This window comes from Orycteropus afer, unplaced genomic scaffold (assembly GCF_000298275.1).
Source record: "Orycteropus afer afer isolate SDZICR_OR568_19922 unplaced genomic scaffold, OryAfe1.0 scaffold00044, whole genome shotgun sequence".
Taxonomy (NCBI): Eukaryota; Metazoa; Chordata; class Mammalia; order Tubulidentata; family Orycteropodidae; genus Orycteropus; species Orycteropus afer.
Genome location: NW_006921631.1, coordinates 8,814,974 through 8,821,750, shown reverse-complemented (window position 1 = coordinate 8,821,750; position 6,777 = coordinate 8,814,974). Strand labels below are relative to the sequence as shown.

At 38.4% G+C, this 6,777-nt stretch overlaps 1 non-coding gene across 1 annotated transcript; it reads right to left on the bottom strand.

Annotated features, from left to right (window-relative positions):
* Positions 1–6,340: 6,340 nt before the first annotated feature.
* LOC122149741 lies at positions 6,341–6,447 on the bottom strand. The gene has a single exon (XR_006163304.1). It is a non-coding gene; the product is annotated as a U6 spliceosomal RNA (small nuclear RNA).
* Positions 6,448–6,777: the final 330 nt, after the last annotated feature.

Here is a 6,777-nt window from a genome sequence, read left to right as displayed (position 1 = left end):
CATGGTTAAGCACTCAGCTGCTAACTGAAAGGTTGTCAGTTGGAACCCATCAGCCACTCCTTGGGAGAATGATGTGGCAGTCTGCTTCCATAAAGATTTGTAGCCTTGGAAACTCTGTGGGGAAGTTCTACTGTGTTCTTCAGAGTTGCTATGAGTCAGAATGGACTTGACGGCATAAAGCAACAACAATATTATAAAGAAGGAAAGTGAAGCTCAGAGAAGTGAAGAAACTTCCCCAAGATCACACAGTTGGGAAGTAGCAGAGTTCGATGCATCTTCCCCTGCCGAGGGACACTGGCAGCTAGCAGAGTCAGATTCTGACCCCTATGACTTTATTTGTACGTCGACTGAGTTTTATTATTTCAGGACAGTCAAAGGTTTACCCTCCCTCTTCTCCCAGGGTTAAGTGCACACTGCCAGTCTGACCTTTCAATTTGGGTCAATTTCTGGTTCTTTGAAGTTTACCAGTTGACCAGCTCAGATAAAGGGAATAAAATGAGCTGTTGTTCTTTCTGGAAGTAAAATTGTTGCTTCTTTGTAAATACCTAGTAAGTCAGTGATCTGTAAAGTAAACTCTTTCATCAGCTATTGGCTAGATTTGAAGTCATTAGTGAAAAACCCAATTCGTTGATCAAAATCTTTAGTTTTTTTTGCTTTGTTTTGTTTTTCTTGTTTAATCAAAACAAATAAAATTTAAAAAGCAGCATCTAAGACGATCTTCAGCAGCTACTCACTCAGAGAGAAGAAGCAGTTTACTTTGAACTTGGACAATGCCTGATGTTCTTAGGATTGAAATGTGACATTTCCTTGAGCTTTATTATATATTATCACCAGAAAAACAACACCAACAGAATTTCCTGTATGTAAAGCACATTGTATTATATGGTAGAAATTCACCAGGGCAATAGGTTAATCCCAGGTCCCAGATTTCCCAGGATTGTCTAGATTTAGAATGTTCACTGCTGTGTTCCTCATCAATATACTAGAATTTGTCAGAAATTTTGTCCTGACTTTGGTATGGCAACGGTTTACCATAAGTGCCTTTATAAGTCTCCTTAAGACCTTTGCAATTATCTTAGGTGAACAATCAAATATGATAATATGGACTGGACAATTCTATTCAATTCAGTAAACATTTAAGGAGTGATAGGAGCTCTGGTAGCATAGTGGCTAAGGCACTTGACTGCTCACCAGATGGCTGGCGGTTCAAACCCATCAGCCACTCCTCGTAAGGAAGGTTGGGCAATCTTACTTCCGTAGTGATACTGCCTCGGAAACCCAAGGAGGGGTTGCTATGAGTCAGGCTGACTCTACGGCACATAACAACAACAACAACAACAGTTAGCCACAGATGTGTTAATATACTAAAGGTTGTTGTTTCTTGTTGTTGTGTGCCGTCTAATCGGACCCGACTCAGAGCGACCCCTCCTTGGGTTTCTGAGGCAGTATCACTATGGAAGTAGATTGCCCAACCTTCCTTTGGAGGAGTGGCTGGTGGGTTTGAACCTCCAGTCTTCTGGTTAGCAGTCAAGTGCCTTAGGCACTACGCTACCAAAAAACCCATTCCTGGTCTTTGCTTACTGTCCTATAGTGGGCCAACAGGAAAATAAATAAAAGCTGCGCTTCCAAGTAACAAAAGAGGGCCAAGTGCATAAATTTACCTCCTCTCCCTTGCTTTTCCCACTGCACTGTGGAGCATCTTCTTAAAATAATAGTGTCTCCTTAAAATAGTAGTGAAATAATAAAAATCATTAAAATTTCCCTGTAGTGAAGAAAATGAGAAATTTCAAAATTTCTGGAAGATAAAAAAATAGATGGAAAAATGGTACCTGGTGAGTAGAGGGAGGGGAGGGGCTACAACTAAAGAGGTAACTTAAGTGTCAACAGGTGCTGGAGCTGGAGGCATCAGGCATAATGGAATGTGGAATTGGTATGTGAGGTTGTGTTATGAATTAAATTGTGTCCTCCCAAAATATGCGTTGGAAATCCCGATCCCTATATCTATGCTTATACTCTCATTTGGGAATGGGTTTTCTTTTGTTATGTTAATGACACTGTATCAGTGTGGTGTTTGTTTTAAGCCCACCACCTTTGAAACATAAAAAGAGTAGATTAGGACAGAGGAACAAGCAGAGATGGGGGAAGACAGATGCCAAGCCACATAGAGATCTCCAAGGAATAAGGAAACAGAAGCTGAAGAGAGCTCCTCCAGAGCGGACAGAGAAGAGAAAGTCTTTCCTTAGAGCCCAAACCTAACCAAACCAAACTCACTGCCACTGAATCCATTCCGACTCATAGTGACTCCCTTTGGGTTTCTAAGGCAGTAAATCTTTACAGAAGTAGTCTTCCTTCCGTGGAGTGGCTGGTGGGTTTGAACTGCCAACCTTCTGGTTAGCAGTCAAATGTCTTAAGCACTATGCCACCAGCACTCCTTTCCCCTAGAGCCGACACCCTGAATTTGGACTTCTTGCCTCCTAAACTGTGAGAAAATAAATTTTTTTGTTAAAGCCATCTTGTCATATTTCTGTTATAACAGCATTGTAGCTAAGACAGGTTGTAAGAGACAAATTAATTAGAATTATATATTGAAGGCAACCTCTCCCTACACTTTATTCTCTCAACTCAGGCAAACAAATAAACATACCCCCATGAACTGCTTGGATATAATCAGGGGAGGTCAAATCAAAGTAGATATTGTTGTCTCAGGACAAAGCTCTCCACACTATGGCATTTAGGCCAATCTCCTGGAAAAATAATTCTCTTTACCCATTTTCTAAAGCAAATCTATTGGTCAAGAAGCCACTCCCCATTACACACACACACACACACACACAAATCTTTCAATTAGCCTTTTGCCTGAATTTAAAATTCTAATGGATAGTCAAGGGTCATCAGCTAGTTGAAGAAATGTCTGTATCTTAAAAGTGAAAGGCAAAAATAAACAAATAGAAAAAAAAATGATCCAAGAAGAAGTAGAGGTAATTCAGTATAATAACAGGAGTTCTTGAAAATATTTCTTTTTGGATTCAGAGACTTAGTGCAACCTTTTATAAAGATGCCCCTTATCCAGTTACTATCAGCTTATTTATGCAAATATTTGGTTAAGTTTTGAATACGTATATTTGGTTGGGATGGGGTGATACACCTGGTCAATACGGTAATGGCTGGTAAGGTGAGCCACACCAAGTGGGAAATGAGCCTTGTCAAGTGCGAAATGTTGTCTGTGATTTTTTTTCTTAGATAAACCCAGTGCAGCTACTGAGAATGCTGGTATCTACTGACAGAAATGCTAACTTTCTCATGACCTGAATACCTGGAGAAAGATAACTGAATTTTTCAGCAGGGGAGCTGCCACATTGAGTTCCTACTCACTTTTCTTTGTGTGAGTTTATGCTTACTATCCCTTGAGACTTACACTTAGCAACATTTAAACCTTGGTAAGTACTCTTCTTATCTTTCTTCCCCATTAAGAAATAGTGAGGGAAATAAAATTAAACTAGTGTATTTAACTTGAAAATGTGTGCATGGTGTGTCTCCTATCATGTGCCACAACAAAAAGGAAAAGAACCTGAGTCAAATATTTAATTAGTTCTGTTACTAAATGACAGCTTTTGCCCTTCACTAATAAGTAGAGAGTCAGGGAAAATGGGGAAGTCCTCAACGAGATGGATTGACACAGTGGCTACAACAATGTGCTCAAGCATAGCAATGATGGTGAGGATGGTGCAGGACCAGGCAGTGTTTCATTCTGTTGTGTATGGTGTTGTTATGAGTCAGAACCCACTCGATGGCAACTGACAACAACAACAACATGTTTAGAGAATACAAATTGACTTTTTAAAGTATCTATTCACCATCTTCAAAGAGTTCTTGGTGGTGCAGTGGGTAAAGCATTTGTCTGCTAACTAGAAGATCAGTGGTTCAAACCCACCAGCTGCTCTGTGGGAGAAAGATGAGGCAATCTACTTTTGCAAACATTTACAACCTTGGAAATTCTGTGGGGTTGCTATAAGTCAGAATCAACTCAATGGCAGTGATTTTTTTTGGTATTCACCATCCTCAGAGAGTTCCAAGAAAATATCATGTCTATACATGCCTGTCATGAAAAAGAAAGAAGAAGGTATGAAAAAGGAAAATCAAAGAACAAGAAATTTAGAATATGGAGACTAAGACTATTGAAAAATTAGAAATTCAGTGTAAGACAAAGTAGATACCGTTGATGAAAACTACCAAAAAAGAAAGCAGAATTTACAAAAAAATGTGAGAGAAAAGATAGGAACCTTAGCAGATCAATACAGGAAGTTCAACACCTGAATAACAGAATCCTAGCTCTGGTAGCATAGTGGCTAAGGCACTTGACTGCTAACCAGAAGGCTGGCGGTTCATACCCACCAGCCACTCCTCGGAAGGAAGGTTGGGCAATCCTACTTCCGTAGTGATACTGCCTCAGAAACCCAAGGAGGGGTCGCTATGAGTCAGGGCTGACTCGACGGCACATAACAACAACAACAGAAAAAGATAACAGATAAAATTGAGGAGAAAATTGTCAAGGAAATAATATAAGCAAATTCCTAGAACTGAAGAACAAAGTCTACATATTGAAAGAGTCTACTGCATATCCAACCCATTGAACGCAAAATGACTCCCACCTTGTCATATTGTGAAACTCAAAACTCAAGAATAAAACTCTTAAAAGCTTCCAAAGAGGAAAAATATACTGTCTACAAAAAAATAAAAAGAAGAAATAGCTTGGCATTGGACTTTTTCTCATCAGCAACATTGAATGTTGGTAATAAATGGAGAAATGTCATCTATATTCTGAGGACAAAAGAATTTTAACCTAAAGTCCTATGCCTAGAGAAATTAATGGTCAAATGTAAGGGTAAAATAATTTTTTTTATATATAAGGAGTGGGAAACTTTATCTCCTATGTGCCTTTTCTTGAGAAGTTGCTTGAGTATGCACCACTAAACGAAGGGGTAAAGTAAGCAAGAAAAAGAAGTACAGTCCAAGAAATGGGGAATTCAACCCAGCAGAATGTCAAAGTCCATTCAGTAAGCTTGGGGACAGGTTCAGGAGAGTGGACCAGAAGAGGCCTTTGGAGGACAAAATGATTGACCAATACCATTGGGAATTCATTGATTTTTTTTTTCTTCTTTTCTAATAAGTTCATGGTTTAGGGAAATCCTAGAAGTTTGTCTGTGAACTATTGCACTATCACTTAAAATACTTCTAATTTCCATTGTGATTTCTTCATTGGTTATTTAAATAATGAGTTACTTAATTCCTAAACATACGGGGCTTCCAGTACTCTTTTTAATTATTTATCTCTAGCTTAATTGCATTGTAGTTAAAGATACCCAGTTTGATTCCTATCCTTTTAAATTTGTTGAAACTTGCTTTAAGGTCCAGCATATGGTTAATTTTTGTAAGTGTTCTGAGTGTGCTTGAAAAGAATATGTAATTTGCAGTTACTGGGTGCATGGTTCTAAATAGGAAAGTTTTGTTACACGTGTTGTTCACGTTTCCTATCTCCTTACTACTGATTTTTGTCTGCTTGTTCTATCAATTTGTGAGAGAGGCATATATAAATCTTCCACTATTTATATAGATTTGTTTATTCTCCAGTTCATTTGCTTCATTTATTTTGAGACTAAGTTATTAAGTACATAAACATTTTAAATTGTTACTTCTTCCTGGGGAATTAAGCCTTTTATCAAAATGAAGTATCTTCTTAATCACCGGCAGTTTTTTTTTTTTTTTGCCTTAAATTTAATGATAGTGTTCACCAGATTTTTATAAGTTAGCATTTCTTTCTCCATTATTTTATTGTCAACCTCTTTATTTCCTTATGTCTTCTCTGTATCTCTTGTAAAGAGCATATTATTGTGTTTTGTTTTTATATCCTGATTGATCATTATGTGTTTTAATTGCAACACTGGATCTACTTACACTTAATATACTCACTGATGCAGGTGGGTTTAAATCTCCCATCCTACTCTGTGCTTTCTCATCATCTCACCTGCTTTAAGTTCCTTTTTCCTTCTCTCTTCTGTTAGATTTTTTTTTTTTTTTAATTGTTTCTTTCTTTCTTCCTTTTATTGTGCTTTAGGTGCAAATTTACAGAGCAGAATTTGTTTTACATTCAACAGTTCATGTACATTTGGTTTCACTCCCCAATTGAAAAATCATAGTGCCTAAGGCATTTAACTGCTAACCAGAAGGCTAGCGGTTCAAAAACACCAGCCCCATCTAGGAACGAAGTTTGGGCAATCTACTTCTGTAGTGATACTACCTCAGAAATCCAAGGAGGGGTCACTATGAGTCAGGACTGATTCCACGGCAGTGAGTTTGGGTCACGAATTTGTGTGTCAACCTTATTCAGGGGCCATGCTAATCTTCTCTGTATCGTTCCAATTTTAGTGTATGTGCTGCCAAAGTGAGCACTAAATTATTTCATTTCTATCTTCTATTAGCCTTGTGGATTCCCTGGGTGCTGCAAATGGTTAAACGCTCAACTACTAGTCAAAAAGTAGGCAATTCAAACCCACGTAGAGGCGCCTTGGAGGACAGGCCTGGTGGTCTGTTTCTGGAAGATCACAGCCTTGAAAGCCCTATGGACCAGTTCTGCTCTTCACACACAGGGGTGCAATGAGTCTGAATTGACCTGATGGCAACTAACAACATTAACACACTAGCCTTGAAGTTAAACACTCTCTCATTATTCATGTATTAGTTACCTAAAGGAACTCAGGTAACCTTGTCTTATCATAACCA